The sequence below is a fragment of the Myiozetetes cayanensis genome, unplaced genomic scaffold (genome assembly GCF_022539395.1).
Source record: "Myiozetetes cayanensis isolate MyiCay16 unplaced genomic scaffold, myiCay2020 scf6-25, whole genome shotgun sequence".
In the NCBI taxonomy this organism is placed as follows: domain Eukaryota; kingdom Metazoa; phylum Chordata; class Aves; order Passeriformes; family Tyrannidae; genus Myiozetetes; species Myiozetetes cayanensis.
This window is the reverse complement of record NW_026087853.1, coordinates 15,512,022-15,532,814: the sequence shown is the minus strand read 5'-3', so window position 1 is coordinate 15,532,814 and position 20,793 is coordinate 15,512,022. Positions and strand designations below refer to the sequence as shown.

General features: G+C 46.0%; 1 protein-coding gene across 2 annotated transcripts in view; it reads right to left on the bottom strand.

The window, feature by feature from the left end:
* The window catches only part of FOXN3 (forkhead box N3), a 208,564-nt gene extending 191,233 nt beyond the window's left edge, over positions 1-17,331 (bottom strand). Inside the window, exon 1 of one of the 2 annotated variants that reach the window (XM_050335353.1) lies at positions 17,206-17,331. The gene's annotated coding sequence lies outside the window, so the exon portion shown is untranslated. Of the gene's footprint in view, positions 1-16,494; positions 16,510-17,205 lie in introns of those variants that run through there. The other variant, XM_050335355.1, reaches the window with a different exon arrangement.
* Between the last annotated feature and the right edge of the window lie 3,462 nt (positions 17,332-20,793).

Here is a 20,793-nt window from a genome sequence, read left to right as displayed (position 1 = left end):
CTAGAGGAGAAGCTGTTCCTTCTCCAAAATGGCACTGTGTAGGAAGAAAATGCTTTCTGCTATGTTAAAACATCTCCACGTTACTCCTCCTTGTTTTTCCTTTAAAACAAGATTTCTGTACAGAAGGGTGCAGGCAAAACTTGCTACATTAAAACATAAACATTTTTCACCTCAGGACTAGCCACAGATCAGTATGTGTATAGTGGCACTGAGCTTGCAAAACTCACTCTGACAAACTCCCAGCTACGCGTACCAGCAGGTTGCCAGAGAAAGGCTATTGAAGCCTTTTATAGCCATTCCAGCAACAAAAGGACGCCCCTCTATACACAATCATCACAGCCTAGCTTATCAAAGCACTCCATAAGTCCTAGTGCTCAGCATCCTTATTTTTTAGCAATTATTCTTCTGATGAGTAACCCTTGGGCAGCATCCAAGAATAAGGGGAATTTCTGCCACGGGATGCCTGGAGCATTCCTCCTCTGCAAAGTGAAGCAGTAAAACCACTGTGTGAATGTGTACAGAAACAACTCAACCCACCTCCCTTACAGTTGTGCTCAAAGAGGTCCCAGGGTGAAGAAGCAGCACAGATAGTCGAGAGCTGTCTGGGAGCTGCCTCTTGAGTGTCTCGAACTACATGGTGCACCACAGCAGACCTAAAAGCAGGCAGCCCGTGTTTACAGGTACCTGTGCATTGGCCAGCTTTCCCTGAACCAGCCACCCAAGCACAGGAAAAGGAGCTGGTTCTGAAGGCACATTTAGTGGATGAACCAATGCTGAGTTTTAGCTTTGGTGCAGTGACTGGTGAAATTCAAAGGCTTCTGTCTACAGGCTTGCAAAAGCTACTAATTGCATACTAACTTGGCACTAACCAGGAGATAAAAAATCTTATCATGGTCCATGCTGAGAACAAAACCACCGTTGGCCCTGGATTAATGACTGCAATACCTGACAAGAGCAATTGGAGATTAATGGCCTGTAACTGCCTGGCTACCTTGCACTCTAAAGGGTCACGTACATTAATGTCAGCAGAGAAATAGTTTGTCTCAACCCATTGCTAGTACTACAAGGACCCATGAACTTGGAGATATGAGGGCCGGGCTCTCAGACCCACTTTCTGTCACTAAGGTCTAGTGGTGGTTGAGGAAGGGTTCTCATGGAGAGCCTTTAATTCCCCGCTCCCAGCACACTGCGGAGGGACATCCTGACTTGTCACTCGGTGAGATTGTGACTGAGGCAGGAGTTTTAGGGCAGCAAAGGCAGCAGACGTGAGAGCAGGTCACTCTGACTCCCTCCAGCGTTGGGCCCAACACCCAGACAACCACAGGCAGCCCCCAACCCCATCTGTTGTTTGCTTGGCACATCTTTGTACAGGAGAGAAATACAGCCAAAATTTTCCATTGTTCTTGGTCGCTACATTTAATTGCAAAAAAATCACTGCTCTGACATTTGCAGAAATATGCCTTTTGCTCAGCTTTCCAAATCCAGGGTATTTCCAGGAGCGTTGGGATCCAACTCCTAAGCAGAGGCCAGGCTCACTGGAGCACCTGTGCCCACCTCCAAATAACTGTTGTGCTCAGGCTATACAGCTGCAACACTGAAACCTAAAAGCAGTAGTACTCAAGGGAGCGTATTAACACAGGAAAAGGTTGTATTATGCTATGCTACACCTCGGAAAAAACAGAAGAGTTTGAAATAACTTCTCTCATCCCCCTGTTCCTCAGTTTCTCAAATATAAGTGTGTCAAGAAGGGCCAGAAGGAGGGAAAAGGGAAGGAAGACCCTGTGGTGTCTCACAGAGCTGGCATCATAATGCACACACTACAGACAAACAAGTTGCTCTGATACAATGGAAGCAGGAGCCGCAGCAGCTGGGATGTCCTTCCACACCCAGTATATGCTTGGGAAGTATGTTTTGGTCATAGAGGTCACACAGCTTTCAGAGATGCTCCTGGCACTTGGAGAGAGGATATTTAGCATCCCACTGACTCCTCTCAAGCTCCAAGGCTTACCATAGGGCCAGTGGCAGCCACAACTCTGCAGCAGTGGCCCACGCTCCCCAACAGCTTCAGTTCCTCTCCTCCTTGCTAGCTCCAGCAACATTCCTTTAAGAGGGCCTGCAATGAGCTCCAGAAACACACGTGCTGTAGGTATCAGCCCCTAAAATATTGATATGGAGTACACTGGAACAAATATATGATAGAGTACATCAAAGCAAGAAACAGGTGGTAAAAAGTGACAACCTATAAATGAACCTTTTGACAAGTTTTCACTTTGCAGTCTCCTCAGCCAACAGTGCTTTAATAGAAGAAATCCAGCTTTAGCTTGCCTCTGAGAGCAGTGGACCTCTGGCCATGGAGCAAAGAGGGTTTCTGTACCCAACACCACCCTTTTTCCCCTTTTGAATCCTCACCAGACTTCACATACCTTCCCATCACAGCACACTCTTTGGGGCAGAAACCCTTTTATCTCTGTGTCTGCAGGATGTACACTACAGCCGGCCCCCGAGCCTTGCAGTGCTTCAATCCACTAATGCTACAGCAAGGTCTACCATGGCTGTTCAACTCTCAAGTGCGAAATCAGCTCTGTCTAGCCAAAGAAGAGGAAAAAGAGACCAAAACAAAACCCTGAGCACATTAGTCATTGTTAACTGGTCTCTCCAGAAACATAGCATTGAAGAGATTTCACATATTTCCTGGCAGAGAGAATTAGTGGTGGCTCATAGCTAAGATCAGCAAGAAATCCTTTCAAACACACATATATGCACATTAAAACTTGAGTATTTTACCTTTCCCAAAAAAAACACAATTGCTGCTGTCAAGTACACCCTTCTATTATAGCCACATGCTCTGTTTAAGAATAGCTAATCAGAAAAAGGTACAGAGGTATTTAATAAGGCTTTTCTTTTTTCTTTAATGATCTAATGTTTTGGTTTGCAACTGCTGCCAACTCATGCTGGGTAGAAATTCAGTACTGTCAGCATTTAATTATTATTTTAACACAGATTTCTCTACCTTCTTACTGTGAAGAAATAGCTAGAAAAAATGCAGCAAGGAACAGCTTTTTAAGCCATTAGACACCATCCTTGTTATTTAGCCGCACTGGAAACTGCCATTTAAGGACACCCAGACACTCGCTCTGCTATCTCCTGCTAGGGCAAATGCTCCCCAGTTTGCAACTCTGCAGCCAACCAGAGGGAACAGTGTCCAAGGGACAGCCCAGAGGGACTGCAGACACCTGCTGTGGAAGTTTGCCAGTCTGGGATACGGCTCACCAAAATATGTGCCAAAGAGCTGAAACACAGAGCACCTTGTTGGTGTTGGACATTGAGCCATAAACAACAAATCAGTCTGGTTCTTTTTGTCAGTTTAAAATCTGTTTTCCTAATTTTTCCACTCACTGTCTGAAACTCATAAACTCAGTTGTGCAACCTGTAACAGGCTATGGGCAAAATACATGCATTGATCAGCTGCAGACTGCAAGACATGTTCATTTGATTCACACAGTGGGGGTCAAAAAAGACCCAAAAAATTGGTTGTATGAATTTCAAAAGAAATCAAGAGCTGTGCTGCCCACACTAAACTCCCAGCACCATGTAAGTATTGCACTGCGTGGTACTCTGCAGCCAGGACAGGTGCATGAAGAGGGCTCTTCCCACACTCCTAGACAGTCTGGCGAAAGCCTGCTCCCTGCTCTCCTCTGAAAAAACAGGCTTCAGTCCTCACAAAAACAATGGGAGAAATGAGACTGCAGCAAAGCAGGGCTAGTGACAGCATGTGTTAAATGGTGCAAAGCAGGAAGGGCTGTGAGGACGCACGTGGATAACTTTATCTTCCAGAGCGGATGGAATAGTCAGCCACACACTTATTAAAACAAGCATTAGACTGTGATAGCAATCTAAGATAACACTAAGAGGTTTGTCACCCAAGGAAAAAAAAATAGAGGCCAAAAAAAGATGCTATTGCTGGACCTGTGTCCATAGAAACCACATTTAACCTTATCAGAGGATCCAACTACACAGGTGACTCCTTATTTGAGAAAAACACCCTGTTTGGTGTATGCTGACCTTTGCATACAGTCATTTAAGAGAAACACATGTATGGAAACAGAATGGAGGTTAGCAATAGGGAGGTAACAAATTTCATTTATCTGACAGCAAAGTAGGGATCTCTTGAAGTTGGCAGGAATGAAGCATTGCTCTTCTCTACCTGAAAAAAAGAAGGTGTGGATGTGGGATTTAATATCCAGATGGTCACTATCAATGGAACCTACCTGTGATAAATCTGCTTAACATTAACTCTTCTCATGGTGCGTTTTACAAGTCACATTCCTGGAGTGAAGGGTATGTGCTTAAGAAGCCACATACAATTCAAGTTTTCCAGAGTAAAAGAGGGAAATAGCCTTGGTCACTGAGAGTATTTGAATGTCACTTTGTTAGGCTGTGCATTGCATTTGACAGAGCTAGCAAAGGAAATGAGAAGTGATAACTGATAGTGCCCTGATTAGATCAGCCACCTTGGGAAAGGTGCTGAAGCAGAGATATTTCACTAAAATAAGGAGAATCCTGGGAATAGATTTCTGGCAAGTGATCGCAAAGGAGATATGGCCAGAATTAGAAATGGATTTTGCAGGCAGATAAAACGTAATAGATAGAAGGCAGCTCAAAATGATATATCGTGAGGACCTACAGAGCGACTATAAAGTTTGTTCACAGATATTTAACATATAGAGATCCTAGAAAGACTTAACTTCAAAATACACTTGCTGTGTTATTAACTTTAATGTGAGAAATAAAACAATGTTGCATTAAAGCTCTGTAGTAAAAAAGGAAGATGTCTTCTCCCCAGATACCCACCTCTGACTTCAGTGGAGTTGCATTACTTTATACCACAAGATAGAAGTGGAACAGGAGTATCTTCTTGGGCTTCTGACTGACAAAGATACATGAAAATCTACATTTCATTATTTTATCTTGAAGGAAATTGCTTTAATAATAACAGATAACTATTGAAAGTGGTAATTAACATATTGTAAAAAACTCCTTACTTGCACTTCTGTAATCTAACCATGTTTCCTTCTTCTGAAGCCCTTAGACAAAGCAATTCTTTAGACTGATACTTAGGCATTTTAGGGGGGTTAGCTTTATTAGCTATTTAAAAAGTCATCAATGATCCTGCTGCCCACATCTGTCTGTCTCCTCTTTAACAGCTTTAGCCAATTAAATATAAAGACAACTATCTTCTTGCAGTTCTCTAAACCATGGTGGCCAAGACAGAGACCTGATGATGGTAACTTGGGGAAAGGCTGCTACCTGCATTCAGTCTTTAGACATCAGAGTTTATTACCACAAGACAAGTGTGTTGACAGCCCAATTTAAACTCACTCCTGCACTCACAAGACACAGAGATCAGTCTATGGGCTTAAGGGTCTGCAAGTCAGTAAAGGTCTATACACTGCTCCCAGGGGAATGAGTTTGGCCCTCTGCTCCTCACTTCACTGGCTGGTAGAGTGCTGAATTTTGTGCAAACAAGTAATGGATTGCATGTTGTTCATAACAAGATACAGATATGGTTACAACAATATAAATCTATGTTGCAGCATACCTGTGTATAAAGAGGTCTTCTCATCTGGCTCCAAAGAGCCATATGTGCATCACTCACACTGCCAGACTGAGAACAGACACATAAATCACCTTTGGTATCAACAGACGACTCACTTGAGAGAGCTAAGATGTCTGAGGAAGAGCCAAATACTAACCTGTTTACCCACCACTGGAATACAGGTTAATGATAACCATTATCACCATCACTGTATCAGTGACAGCAATGGAGCATCAAACTCTTCATCCATAAAACCAGAAGCAACTGCTACTGCATCCCACAGGAACTCTCCATGAATACACAAAGGTGGATTTGAAACATCAACCACTTACGCGATCAAATGCAGGTAGAATCTTCACTAAAATCAGCCAAGAATATCAGTCAGCAGATTTTGGCGTGAAAAGGGACAAGCTTCAATCTTTGCCAGCATTCATTCCCACTTTGGCACCAGAAGGAATAATTTTCCAAAGTGCCATGCTACTTGCCTCAACACTTGTAGAAGACAAGGCAATTCCTCACCTCCAAATGTTGCACCTGGGCTGAACTTCTTGTCCCTTGCATTTGGAAACAATCAATCCATGTCAGATTCTGCACCTGGGACAGGGCAACCTTGGAGGTATGTACAGACTGAGGAATGAGAGGCTGGAAAGCAGTGCCATGGAAAGGCAGCTGAGGATTCGGCTTGATGGTAAGCTGAATGTGAGTCAGCAGTGCCCTGGCAGCCAGGAGGGCCAACCATGTCCTTGGGGGCATCAGGCACAGCATCGCCAGCTGGTCGAGGGAGGGGATTGTCCTGCTCTGCTCTGCACTGGGGCAGCCTCACCTTCAATACTGTGTGCAGTTTTGGGTGTCACAATATAAGATATTCAACTACTGGAGAATGTCCAAAGGAGGGCAACAAAGATGGTGAAGGGGCTTGAAGGGAAGCCATATGAAGAGCAGCTGAGGTCACTTGGTCTGTTCGGTTTGGAGGAGACTGAGGGGAGACCCCATTGCAGTCTAAACTTCCTCATGAGGGGAAGAGGAGGGGCAGGTACTGATCTCTTCTCTGAGGTGACCAGTGACTGCACCTGAAGGAAGGGCCTGAAGTTGTATCAAGGAAGGTTTAGGTTAGCTATTAGGAAAAGGTTCTTCACCCAGATGGTGGTTGGGCACTGGAACAGGCTAGCCAGGGAAGTGGTCACAGCACCAAGCGTGACAGAGTTCAAGAAGCATTTGGACAATGCATTCAGGCACATGGTGTGACTCTTTGGGCTGTCCTGTGCAGGGCCAGGAGTTGGATTTTAATGATCCTTGTGGGTCACTTCCAACTCAGGATATTCTATGATTCCTAGCACTAGCACCCAAGAGTGTCCATCAAAGCAAAGCTCTACTTTTTAAATAAAACAAGCTCTTCCCAACAGCCCATAAGCTGAATCGTGCTACCTTCATTGCTGTTGTTTTGAATGAGCAAGAGGTGGGAGGGAAGTTTCTGTCAAAACTAATCAATATTTAGGTGGTTTCCTGCCCATTCATTCATGTGCTAAAAGTGTTTTTGACAGCAAGAAATCCACTGAATGTAAGCAGCCAGTAGCAGCTGCTTGAGAAATGCCAATAATACTGTGCATACCTTTCAAATTTCCCCAATGTTCCTATGTTATTAGTGGGTGACAGGAGCTTAAATAAAACATGTGAAAAATGAAAGCAGAACAAATAATTATATTGGTGTAGAGACTCCTATATTGGAGCAATTTTTGCTCCAAATACCTTACATAGACTGTAGGTTTTTGGGGTCAGAATGAAAAAATTTTTTCCACGCTATGTCTTAGGAGAGAGCAGGCTGCTTGGGATCCCTGCTGCTCTGCAGTTCCAGCTCATACCCTCACAGAACCAGCAGCAGCTAAGAGTAGCAAGACTAAACACAAATTCAGAATGAAAATTACTATAAAAAAAATCCTGCTCCAGATTTCAAAGCAATTTCTGAAGTGCTCACATCACACCATGAACAGGCATCCTCATTTGAGCAGAGAACAGAAAAAAGCAAGAAGGGAGGAAGCCTGGCTTGAATAAACCAAGAGCAGACCACATAGGGAGTGGGCAGTCACTGGCTTGGGACCTTACACTCAAAGGGAGAAAAGGCAAATGGGCAAGACTAATATTATTCTTATCATCAGCATAGCAAAGGCTGTTTCATGAAGCCCCACGAGGAAAGTTAATATTGCTTTTCTTTAAAAAAAAGTCTTTGCCACTAGCATTGTAGAATTATACCCTTAGAAAGGGGATCAGGAGGGTATATACTTGTGCCTGGTCCTCTCATCTGCTCCATCCCTTCAGCACTTCTGTACAACTCTCCAACCTTACAGAACAGGAACAGACCACCAGAAAACCTGATCCTACAGCCATGGTCTCTAATCAGCTTGGGTGACAGTTGAGGACACACAGCCTCCTTGCCTCCTTGCCAGCCCTTGAGGAACCAGAGCAAAGCCATCGCCAGAGCACATGCCAGTCCTCCAATTCCTGGTGACTGTGCAGGACCAGGAGCAGGCACAAGCCCCTCAGCCTTACAACCACAGACAGGCATTGTAAAAGGGGAACTACTGCTTTCTAGGGCTAATCCACCTGAGTGACTCATGGTGAAACACTTCACATCCATTATTGCCCACCACATCTTTCCTTGCTTTTCCTAGGAGACATCTCTCAACTCCTTTAGCTTCAGGATGCTCAGTCATTTTTCTCAAACTGTTGCAATGGCAGCAACAGATGCTTTCAATACAACTAGGAAAGAAAGAAATCATTCCACTCGGAAAGCCAAAATGCTTCCTGTTTCTAAAGACACTGACTTTCCAACCCAGGTTGGCTACCTGTGAGGTGATGGACTGCGAGATCCCCAGAGTCCTCAATGGGAAATGGGAATGTCTCCATCTGTCAGAAATGGTACCCTGGCTTACAAAAAAAACAGAAGTATTTTTAAAACACACTTTACTTTTCACTATTTGTGCTGTTATTTTTTTTTTCTTGCCTTGGAACCACTGCTCTGGTCCCATTTCCAGTCAGCCTATTTCCAGTTGTTGCACTGGGCCCCAGGACTGTGAATGGGTTGCAGTTACTCCAGCAACGAGACCTGCTTGTGAACAAAGATGACCATCCTAACAGACACGCCTAATTTCTAAATTTTTTCACTTTTTTTTTGCTATATTTTATCTAATTTCTCCCACATTTTACCTCATTTTTTCCAATCTGTGTTATCTTTCTCCTCTCACAAACTTACTTCATGGCAAAATACATCCTGAGTGAGATCTCCGGCTCAGTCACAACACAAACTGAAGCTGCAATATTTCCCTCAGACTTTCTTCATCACAGCCCAGCCCTGCTCTTGACCTATGTGGCAGACCAAGGTGAACTCATCCACTGCCTCCCCTGCTCCCCTGTACCCACAGGTGGTTCAGCACTGCCCCACTCCCCCACATGGGCTCTAATATCTGGGGTATGGCAACTGCAGATACAACACCCATATATTTAATCAGAACCCTGTGATTTCCCAGCACCTCTTTGAATTTCCTGAGCAACAACCTGACTGCAGCACCTGCCCTGGGATCCCAACTGCAGCAGGCACAGCACCAAGCTGGGGGTCCCCAGGGTAAGCCAGGGCTAACACAGCCACTTCAACCCAGAACAGAGCTCAGCACGGCACAGCTGTGGCAGCACCACATAGCACAGTGCTCATTAGTGATGCTGCTGTGACCATCCCCAGGACATTAAGGTCTGTTGCACCATTATATGAGACTACTTTGCAACAACAGAAATGAGGAGGGGAATAATCAGACATACCAGTGAAGATGTAGCTTATTTATAGTTCAGCTTTTCGAGGTTTACTAATTGTAGTAGAAATTACTCAGAGCTCATATCTCTAAAGAAGTCAGTGTCATTCCTTTTCTCTTCTTACCTCTAAGTAATATTTTATGGTTTTTTTCTATTCCTCCTTCCAGGTTGAAGGATGTTTGTCTCTTCTTGACTATGTGAGATGTTATCTTCTGGCTCTCTTCATCCTCATCCAGCAATTCTTCTGTAACTCCACGTCCTCTCCCCCAGCCCCTTCCATGACCTTGGTCTGTCCCACACACACCCAAACCCATGTGTGATCTTATTCACTCTCACACCAATCACTACTATGCCAATGTGAAATGTACTTTCTGCCACGGACTCTCCTCTCAGCCAAGCCCATCTCTCAGCCTGCCTTGATGACATCTCTTCTTGGGCATCTCAGCGTCAAATCAAATCCAATACAGTTGCAATGGACCTTGTGATCTTCCTTTACTTGCCCAGCCTCTCTGTCACTTCTGAACAAACTTCCACCCTCCCTGTTGCCCAGGCCTATAACCACTTCCAGTTCCCCCATTCTTTGAATCCTCACTCTTCTTTAATACCGCCGGACAGGCCATCAGTTGGTGTAAGTCAGTGTAATTCCACTAACTCCAATGGCATTATACCAATTTACAAGAGATGAATTTCTGTCCTGGTGCCTCTAAAAGCAAATATATTCTATTTGACAACTAAAAACCTTCAGGTAGTTCCCTCAAGATATCCTGTATTTATTACTGTGATCTTTTGCCCTCCGGACTCCCAGCAGCCACACTCTTTTCAAAACATGACTCCCCCTGAAATTCTTACATGTCCCTTAGCTCTCCATTGCTCCCAACCCAGAAGGTTCCCTTCCAGTCTCCAGCCTCATGCATCTATCCACTGCCCACTCCTCAGCCATGCTCAGCATCTTAAGCCTTCTGAATATGCCTGAAATAATCTGGCATGCTGACAATATTTAATTAACAGTAATAACAAATCACACACTAAGAGATTTGTTTTATGATAAAATAAAGGAAGAAGGAAAAAAAAAAAAAGAAAAAATAAGGAAAGGAGAGTTGCCATGAAAGTTGAACACAAATTTCAAATTCAGACACAATTAAAAAGCTTTTTTAACACAAGCTGGGCACATGTTTAACATGAGGTGGGCACACACCTTCAAATTTATGTACTGAATCACCAAGATTACATGTAGTGTTACGTGTTATTTGTACCCTCCTAATACCAAACACTGTGCTATCCCAGGTAAGGCTCCTTAAAGTTTCATAACCATTTTAATACCAGTATAAATCTCTGCTTGAACCAAACATGCCACAGTACAAAATGATGCAATCAATACCACAATAACACAGTGCATCTTCACAATCTCTACATCACATTTAAGTTAAGTTTTGTGATGGCTGGAGGCTTGGCACTTAGTGGCTCCAACCTAACCATTGCTGCTATCTTTGTATACATACTTCCAGTTTGTAATAACAAAAAAGCAACCACAGAAAAACTCTACAGAAAATAAAAGAAACACAAAAAACCCCCAAACAAACAAAAAACCAAAACTAAACTCACAAAGAAACACTTCTGTGTTTTGTTTGGTTTACTATGTATTGGAAAAAGGGAAAAGCTCTTTCCAAAAGGCAGAATAGTACCTGCATTTAGGGTTTTCCACACCTGGAGGGATGTGAGGGCGTGGGGGCAAGATCAGGCCTTTAATGAAAGTGCTAAGGAGTTCACCATATGCACTATGCCAGAATGATAAAATGTTAATGAAGTGAAAGTATATTAGTGAATTATTAAAATTTCACTCCTCTCTGCAAAGCACAGAGTAAGAAAAACTCAGTGAAGATAACGACAAAAATAGGATCAAAACATTTGGATTCCTTCACTACCTCCAACACAAAAGCTTTATAAAATCTGGTGTTAAAATTAACATATTAATTGAGTAGCTTCCACAAATGATCTACTGTAAAACCCAGTTCAAAACAAGTTAGAGTTGGGGGTAAAATGAGATATAATTCAGTTAAATCTGGATGGGTCAGACCTACAACTTCCTCCCATCTCTAGTAACCTCTCATAACCCCCCCAAATGCCTCTGCTCCTCTCCACAGCCAGGCAGGCGACCAACTGAATTGGCTACAAGAAGCCCTTACTGCACAGGTGGGTCGGGCTGTGGAGTTCATGTCTGTGTGCTGTGCCAGAAGTCAAGTTTATCCAGGGAAAAGATAGCCTCTCTATAAAGCCCAAGAGATAAACCAGAAAGCAGCTCTGTACCAGGAGCCACAGAGCTGCCAGGGGTTGGACGGGGGGCCTTGGCAAGCCTGGGATGGGAGACAGGGCCACAGGAGACATGAGGCCACTGCTCAGTCCAGCGGGGCAGGCCCAGCTTTGGCAGAGAACTACACTAAAAAGAGCAACAGCTTTGCCAAACAGCATTAAGAAGCAATTTCCAATGAAGACGCCATTCTGTGAAACGCTTTCCAGAGTCTACCTTGGATTGCTTCATATACAAAGTCTGGTCTGTTAGGAAGTCTAGTGTATTCCCCTTGCAAGAGAAAGAGGTATGCCCAGACACAGTGAGTGGGCTCCATCAGCAAACAAGTGACAGGTAAGCAGTTTGCCATGAGGCTCCCACCAGGAAACCTCGCACTCAGCCTGAACTAACAGTTTAGTGCAGGGTCCCACAACCCACCATGTGGGAGAAAAGCAAAGGAAGAAGCTGGTGTAGGGCAAAACCATCCCACTCCTAAAATAATACCTGTATTTACTTGTTTTCAACCTATTTTCAGTAAAAGGTAAAAACATTTGGTGTTGGCAATTTCATTGTATCAGCTAGCATTGATGTAAATTCCTGCTAATGTTGGGGAAAAAAACCATTGTCAAACATCTAGACAGACCTTCCCATTCAGTAGCACCTACCAAGCCTGACCAGAGGTCACAGCCTTGCCATCTGTCTGTCCTGCAGTCAGTGCTGACACAAAGAAAACCACGTCCAGCAGAGACTCTTAGACTACAGACAAGAAAAATAAAAGGAAAGAGCGACAAAATACTGTCCAGCATAATAAGTAGAAGCTTCACCTCCGGTAGCCTGTCAAATTCTTGCAGATATTATGGAATAGAGGTGCGTTATGGAGAGTTTTGAAAAAGGAGTCACTTATGTTCCTCCCTGAGAGTGGTGGGGACAAACTGATCCCCAGCAAGCAAGTAGCCACCAGCACCAGGGCTAACATGAGGGTGGTCCTACCTGCCTCAAACCACCTGACAGTTGTGCCCAGCTGTGGTGAGTTTTAGCCATTCACCAGCCACTGCCAGAGCAGGGCTACCCCACTGCTTCATGCCCATCCTGAAGGGGAACAAATAGGGCACAGGAGCTTCGCTCCTTTGTGGGCTACACAGGCACCCAGGGTACAAACTTTCGGCTAGACAACCAGCTTCAGCCCAGATCAGTTAAAAGTCCCAACAGTGCTAAAGGCACCTAAAGTCTTACAGTGAGGTTAGGGAGGGTTTTTAGTTGCCTTGATGCCTGGCAGCTCAACTTCAGGCACCTTAAATGGAGAATAATTTTCAAAACCTAGGCAAGAATCACTTCCCAAAAACTGCCCTGCCTTCCAGAGCTTCAGGCTGGTTTCTCAGAATCAGCCGATCACTTCTGAAAAAAACACAGCTGTAAGTTTTACATTTAAATGAAATGCTGCTTTGTGGGAGTCCTTCTTTTTTTTTCCTTTTTTTTTTTTTCTTAATTTTGTTACAGTTTTACTTTGGCTTGGTCATAAAAGCAGGTAACAAGCCAAATGCAGTTTCATTACAAATATGTCAAAATTGTGGCCACAGTCGTGCTACATTGTAGTCGTGCTACATTGTGTTACATCTGAAGTCAGGAACTGGCAAATTCTAGCATCAGACAGGATAGTCCCGCTTAGGCTTCTGGAGAGCCCTGGCAGCTTCTGCCAGGAACAGCTCTGAACACCAAGACATCTCCTACACCAAAAATCACTACTTGAAGCTATTTAGCATGCCAGACAGCTTCTTACAAGTTTATGTAACTTTCCCACGTTTCCCCCTCAAAACCCTCTGCAAAAGTTCAGCTTAACACCATAAAAACTCTGTTCTGAGCTGACATCAGAGAAATGTTTATTTCCCTGAACCTCCCTGCTTACTAAAACACACAGACCTAAACCTCAGTGCTCACCTTTGGTCTTGACCTTCATCCAAAGCCGCGTCTAATCTTACAAGCCACCAACCTGGCATCCCAGCCATGCCACACTGGGCAGGGACCAGTAAATGACTGGCATTTTCTGGAACTGCTGCTTATATTCTCACCCCGGACCCCATATCCCAAACACGTACGTACTGCACTCGTGCATTAGCATGAGTGCACTCAGGAAAGACAAACACATTTTCAAAGTTTTAATCCATTAGCAATCGCTAATTAAGGGGCAATTAATTTGACTCCAAGCTCTGCTCCTAATTTGCCTTGCAACTTTGTGCAGTCCATGTAAAATGCTAAGTTTCAGCTTCCTATGCTCATACAACTTCTGTGGATATTAGAACATTAATTTCTGTAAAGTGATTTATGATCCATGATGAAAGGCAGTTCAGAAGTGTAAGGACTGCTCCTATTAGTAAAATAACTGGTGCGTTTTTTGATCTTTCATTCTAAAGGGGGAGGAAAAAGAAAAGCCTATCTGAGTATCAGTAATGAGGCTCAAAAGGTATAAATTGCAAATTTTGAAAATGTAGCCCAGAGAGGCTGGTGGGGTGGGTTTTTTTATAACAGCAAAAAATGGTAGGACAACACAAGCATTTAATTTCTTGCATTTCTCTTGGAATGCTGAACATCATAAAACTTTTACAAACTAAAATCATTACAGATAACTAAAGTAGCACAGACACAGAGGCTGATGAAGGGTAAATCTAGAAGGTACCTAATCCAGATCATTTCCTTCAATGTGTAAAAACAAGTAACCGACACGCTTCCTGCCAGCAAACCTTCCTGCCGATAAGGGTGCTCCCAACAACAGGAAATTCACTTCTAGAAGCAAGCACACTTTCGCTACCAAGCCAAACTTTCTCCATTTGAACTCCTCAGGAATTAAAAGCTGCATCTGGCTAATCAGATGTGAGCTGGATTAAACAACTGCCCAAATCCCTAAACCTCTCCCCAACAAAGAGAGGGGAGTCCCACCTCCTGCACCCCAGTGCAAGCCCAGATGCCAGTGGGGACTCCTCAAGCAGAAGTAGGCGCTGCTCCCCATGGCTCTACCATACCTTCACCTTGCTCTGCCTGCAACCAAGTTTTAAAGACAGGCCTTGGGTTTTTCAGATAGCAAAGTGAAAAGTTTTGCTTTGGGTGGAGAGGGCACTGGGCACCTTCACCTCAGCACCCAGCAGGATTTATCTCCTGATCTGTAAGACGTGCTCACCTGCTTTTTTTAAGAAATAATAATGCAAAAAGTGAAACATGCAAGCAAAGAGGCAACAGAGGTCAAACCAGTCATTTAAGATTTCAAAGTGATGATTTACACAGTGGGCAAAACACTCAAGTGATATTTCTCAGCTTGGTCACTGCAAAACGAAGATTAAAGGAAGGAAGAAGAGGAAATGTTTTGGAGAAAATGCAGTGAATACTCAAAGACATCTCTCCATCACAAACATCTGAAATAAACGGGTGATGCCCAAGAAAATAAGCAAAAACATTAACACCTTTCTTTTGAGTTTGCTGTGAAATACTTCTCCTCTGCTCCAAAAGCAAAATAGCTCTCTCCTTTCACACGTGATAAACTTTCAATAGCCCAGCAAAGTAAAACTTCAATTTACCACAATAAGTCTGATTTTCTCATGCTGCATTCAGCAGCAATGAAGTATATTTTATTCTTATATCTCTGCTTTTGTCCTCAAATAGCATGCTACATCTGAACTGTGATTTTTGTTGTTGTTGTTGTTATAAGTAATTGCACAGGGCTTTCCAGAGCCATTTGCCACTTTTTTTTTCTTTATAGGTGAGGCAGATTCGTGAAATGGCCTGAATATTCAAGTTTGGGAGATCAATCCCAGCTTTCCCTGCCAGGTCCATAGACTCCCATAGAAAGAAACAAGGCCTAATCATTTGACTAAAAAAACTGTCATCCCTTGTTACTTCTGGCTTTTAAAAGTAAATGGTCCTGCTGCTTTAAGCCTTTCCTTGGATTCCCCAGCAGCAGGATGGGCTTGGGCACGACACCCACCACAGGGCAGCCCGGTGGACAGGTGGCTGCATCTCCCCAACTCCTTGGGTGGAAAGTGCAGGACAATGTTCAGAGAGGAGAGAGGGAGGCGGCAGCACAGGGTTTTATTGTAAAATGACCTTGATTTGACAGGCATGTTCTCAGGTTTCAACAGATGCTGTGGGAAAGGCAACAGCAGCCAAAGCGGTCTGTAGGCATTTCTGATGATATGCAGACTTTTTTTCTTTTGCCTATTTTTTTTAAATACATGGGGGGGGTAGTCTTCTCAGTTTCCATGACAACAATGTCTCCACTTGTCTGTTATTAGATACCATCCGCTTCCTGTGTCTAAATTTTTAAACCAATCAGAAAAGTGTTTATAGATTTTGCAGCTCCTGGGACAGTCCCTCTCCTCCAAGAGAGCTACTTTAATGACACGTAACGCTCCGACAGCCAGGGCTGCAAGGCCTTATATTTTCGGCTGCAAAGTGATCACAGTTTATGCGGTTTACTGCCCGATTTACTCTGCCCATAACAGACGTTACCACGTCAGATTTAAAAAAAACCCCAAACAAACAAACAAAAAACCAACCAACAAAAACCACCCATAGACTCATTTTCATTGTTTGCTCATTTTTGTTTCCGACTCCCTCCATGAAACAGCAGGATTACTCCGTGCGTGACAAGCGACCGCCTCGGCGAGGCCGTTATCCCACCGGAGTATCGGTCCGCCCTGACGTAAATGGATCCACGGCACAACATCGCCTGCTGCAATTAAAGTTTCGGCAAACTGGGCTCTAAGAGGAGCCGCGCTGTTGCCCTGCGAGCCCATTTACACAGGCGTATCTTTGATGATGTAAATAATACCTGGCCGCAGCTCAGTCGGCAAGTCAATAAGGAAATCCTTTTCCAGGGTTCAGGGACACCCGCATACATTGTGAAGGAATTAACACACGGTAAGTCCAGTTAAGTGAAGAGCCAGCACTGAAGACCAGCAAGCAGCGGGGAGCTGTTGTGGGAAGGGGAAAATCCCTTTCCAGGCAGCTCTGACAGACCAGCATCACCGGAGGAGGATGCCCTTCAGGCGGGTGTGCAGGCATAGACGGAGCCCGGGAAGTACCGAGCGGCTTCTTCCCGGGCGGGGATCCAAGGCGGGCGGCACGCAGGAACAAAAGGGAGCGGTGGGGGGGCCGCCGGCGACGCCGCTGCCCCAGCACCGCCCGCCGAGCCGGGGCCGGACCCGCGGGCCGCGCTCTCGGGACACAGCCCGCCCGGGATGCGACCCGGCGGCCGCCCCGCAGCGGCCTCGGCTCGCCCCGGGTGCCTTTCCCTCCCCTCCCTTCCCTCCCCTTCCCTTCCCCGCCGCCGGGTTGCCGCCTCTGCGCGCCCAGCGCGGCGGGGCTGCTCGGCGGCGGGACAGCGGCGGCAGCGCGGGGCAGCCCCCACAGCGCCGCGGGGCGGCGGCCGGGCCAGCGGCCCCAAAAGTTTGGCCGGCGCTCCCTGCCCCGGGAGGGACGGGGCCGGGCGGGCGAGCACCGCGCCCGCTCCCGATGACCCCGCGAAGCGCCCCCGCGTTACCTGTGCGCTCGTCCCGGCGCTCCCGGCGCCGCGGGGTGGTGGGCGCTCCCCGCGGCCGGGCCGGCCCGCCTGCGCCCCGCGGCGGGAGGCACCGGAGGCAGCCGCAGCCCGCGCCGCCGCTGCCGCCCCCACCCCGCCCCCGGCGGCGGCGCCGCGCCCCGCCGGGCCCTAGCGCCGCCCGCCGCCCCGCGCCCGCCGGGCCGCCCCCCGCGGCTGGCGGCGGGGACCCGAGCCGGGCTTCCCTGAGGGAAACTTCGGGAGCGGGGAGCTGGCGAGGACGGGCTGGGGGATGCTGTTCCCGCAGGGGTGCTTTCCTGCGGGTGCGCGGGCATGCAGCAGCCTCGGGCGGAGGGAGGGCGGCGGGTGCCGGTCCCGGTCCCGGTCCCGGTCCCACGCGTTCTGTCACTTTCCCCGCAGGGGAACCCTCTCTGACCCGCTGTCCCACTGGGCCCTGCCCGCCTGGCCCGGCCACCTGCCACCCGGAGGGAGACGACCCCCAGCGAGTGCCCGCTTGCCTCAGCTGCCTTCCTTGGCCATGGCACTGCGACTGCGAGCGGCCTCATACCACCGGAGCCGGGCTCCCACGTGTTGAAAACCGGGACATGCAGAACTAAAACTGTTATTTTTGGTACCGTCCTACCCCCTGGGAGCCACAGCCGAGGCCTGGCAACTCCTTATACCATATTCTTTCCAGCTGAAAGCAGGGAAAAGTCAGAATCCCAGAATTATAGAATATGCTGAGTTAGAAGGGACCCACAAGGATCACTGAGTCCAACTCTTAGCCCTGCACAGGACCATCCCCAGGAGTCACACCATGTGCCTGACAATAATATCCAAATGTTCTTGAATTCTGTCAGGCTTGCTGCTGTGACCACTTCCCTGTGGAGCCTGTTCCCAACCACCCTGTGGGTGAAGAACCTTTTCCTAATATCCAGCCTAAACCTCCCCTGAGATAACTTCAGGTCATTCCCTCGGGTGCTGTCACTGGTCACCACAGAGAAGAGGTCAGTGCCTGAAGAAGATCCCCATGCCAGAAGAGCCTGCACTGCCAAGGATGCACCTGCATCCTCCTCTTTATGCCTTTGACTCTGCAGCCCTCACCCCAGTTTCCTCCAGCTGCCTCTCCTACCTTGCTCCTGTGAAAGGAGGTGAGGGAGAGCTTTGGGCTGAACTAGGGCCGGTCTGCGAGTGCAAAGGCTGACATGGTCTTGGAGGGAGCTGGTGCCGTTGGCACTGCCACACACCTGGAGACTGTCAAACCTTTAAAGGACATTTAATTATTAATTGTAAGTTTAGCTTCCTCCAACCAACCCTGTAGAGTGAGAACTCCAGGTAGATGCGATTGCTGTAGTGATTATAGGAAAAGCCTATCCCTTTAGATTTATTTTGTCATAATGTGGGAATGACTGGTTGGGGATGGGATGAGTTGGGGTTTTTTTCCAAAGGGGTACATTCTTTCCTGGACAGCAAGCGCGGACGTACGGCAGAATGAGAGCTGTATCTTGCCAGGCCTTTTTCCTGCCTACGTGAACTCTGCTACTCTACTGTACAGAGCTGACAACCCTAGATCAACAGTCTTTGCTGTGGGCATGACACAAGAAGACCCAGATTTTGCACCACTATATTGCAACCTTCAGAGGTCAACAGTGCACAAAAAGTAGCAACTCCGAATTTTGATGATGAGATTTGAAAAAAGAAAAGGAATGGGGTTTTCTATCTGTATCAAATACAGCTTTACTGGGAAACAATGGAAACATTGTTCCTCTGCCCTTTTTTCTTGCTGTCTTCAAGTGGATTTTGAAAAGCCAGCATAGGTTGGAGTAGCAGCTCAATCTTTTCATTTGTAAAAAATGCTGGCATGAAACTTCTCCCTGCCCCCACCTTAGTCCTAGTTATATCCCTGAGCATTGCTTGTCTGTGCAGATGGCAAAACCTCCTGTTGATTCCCTGATGCTCGCCTCTTCAATGGATGGACGGGCTCAGTTTATTCCAAAGTGAAAATAAAACCCTGGAGTTTCCTGAGCAAAGTTACAGTTTTCATTTTGTAGGTGGTTTTGGTGGCATGGAGACAGAGGCATTCCCATCCCACAGGATTCCTGTGTAAAACACACAGGTCCCTCATTTGGTTCAGTTGAAAGTTTTCTACTGACTACTCTACAGATATGACAGAGGCTGTGGCAGGAGAGACCAGCCCTGCCTGCTGAATGCCCTTCCAGCAAAGCAGTGACAGAAAATCAAAAGCTGTGAAATAAACCCAACCCTAGGATCCTTTTGCAGGCTTGTTTCCTGGTTCAGAGGTGTAGCTACTGAAGTGGTGGCCACTGGAGATGCTCTCAAAGTATAAACACCTGATTTAGTTTTAGTGACAGCACCCCAAGAGTAGCTGAGCATTTGGGCTCAGCTATCAATGCAGCTAGAGCCAGGGACCTCAGGCACCATGTTAATAAGATTTTTATTAATTTAAAAAAAAAAATTTCTGTTTGCAACATCACCACATAAGGAAATCCCACAGATACCATTAACAGTTTCCACAAAGGGCAAAATCCTGTCCCCATTGAAGCAATTCCTAAGTCTCATGATTGTAGATACTACAGGTATTGATTACCCTTTGCAGGGCTACTTCCTATCAACATTACAAAGACATTTTTTCCAGTGCTTACCCATTAACTCTAAGCTAGGTAATTTTCCTAATGAAATCAGTAGTAACATTTCTTTGTCCTTTGATCAAGTCATTTGAATTACTCTGTGCATGTATCTATGCTAACCACAGCCGTTTTAAACCTCAGCCTAAGTTCCTGCAAAATTTAGCCACAAGTACGTGCATTTCCCTTCTTCTGTTGTTTGCTCCCAGTGATGCAAGCTTCATTATTCTTTCATTTCTTCCTCCTTCCTCCCACTCATGTATTTGAGGCTTTCTTACATGCTTTGTAGCTCTACTTCCCACCTCCTCCTCATTTAGATCCTTTCTAAAGAGAAGAGTGTTTTAGAAGACCCAGATTTGCAAGGGAAAAATATTAATAGTGGAAATTTTATCAGAGATGCATTTTTTCCTATGCCTGCAAGTGCATCTTGTCTCTCTGAATCAATCCAAGCAATGTTAACTCTCCCATGTAGAGGGCCGCTTTGTTATCTCTATCTGCTGGATTAAATTAATGGAGATGAAATTCTTACCTCTCTCCAAACATGGAAGAATTTATGGTTTATGCTGTAGAAGTTTTCTGATGTCCACGTCAGTCCATTTTATCCAATTTTCCTTTGAGTTTTTCATTAAGCTTCATTTTCCTGGGGAGTCTGTAAATCAAGGCTCTCCAGCCAGCAGCTCCTGGGTTATTTGTCTCTTGGCTTGAGTTTGCAGCCCCCAGAGCAGCCCCAGGGCACAGGTGACTCTTCTTCCTCAAGAGAACATGTCCCTGCCGCCTCCTCTCTGCTTCTGGCAAAACGTGGTGCTTGCTCCAGGGTCAAACAGATGAGAGGCCCTTTGCCACAGGGATGCCCCTTAGGAATGGCTTCAGTCCCACAGGGGAGGAAGATCAAAAGGATCTTGCCTGCATCAGTGGAGTAGCTCTAGGTACTGCTATCAAACCCTCT